General features: G+C 38.8%; 1 protein-coding gene across 1 annotated transcript in view; it reads left to right on the top strand.

Annotated features, from left to right (window-relative positions):
• The window catches only part of LOC103607202 (protein FAM205A-like), a 9,731-nt gene that overhangs the window by 1,683 nt on the left and 7,471 nt on the right, over nucleotides 1-577 (top strand).

Raw genomic sequence — 577 nt, 5'->3', positions numbered from 1 at the left:
GGTAGGGAAACACTATGACCATGATTGAATTAATTAAGCCTCAGATAAAAAAGCCTTTAAGTTCTCTATGTCTCTCCTTATGACCCTACTACTCCTCTCCACCAATTTTTATATCATACTTTCAACTACCCTTGTATAAGTACTTTTCTTCTCAGAGCTTGTAATTCCTTGCCAGGCCCTCTCTGCAACATATTCTAATTGAAAAGCAAAGAAGCTTTCTATCTGGCTTGTGTTGAGAACTAGATGACATGGAGTCTACCTCACTGGATCTCAGGAGACTTGCCTATATGGGGGATTGTTCTGATTGGTGGGCTTTGAAAGCAAAAGTCCTTTAGGTGTTAGAACCACTCTTTAATCTGTTCCACTTTTCCTCCTGTGTCATCCTAAGCTTCCTGCAGAACTTGTCATGGAAATGGAGATAGAGGAGGTTAGAAGAATGGAGAGGCTCAAAGTGAATCAGAACTCATTGGTTCTGATGAAAACCAGTGAAAAAAGGTGGAGGAAGATAAAGGAAATGTAGGCAAATATAAAATACAAACAGAAATGTAGAAAGGGAGTGGAAAATGTATATAAACTT

The sequence above is a fragment of the Galeopterus variegatus genome, unplaced genomic scaffold (assembly GCF_000696425.1).
Source record: "Galeopterus variegatus unplaced genomic scaffold, G_variegatus-3.0.2 Scaffold7233, whole genome shotgun sequence".
NCBI lineage: Eukaryota > Metazoa > Chordata > Mammalia > Dermoptera > Cynocephalidae > Galeopterus > Galeopterus variegatus.
Note: the sequence above shows the minus strand (reverse complement) of the source record. Positions and strands in the feature narration are given on the sequence as shown.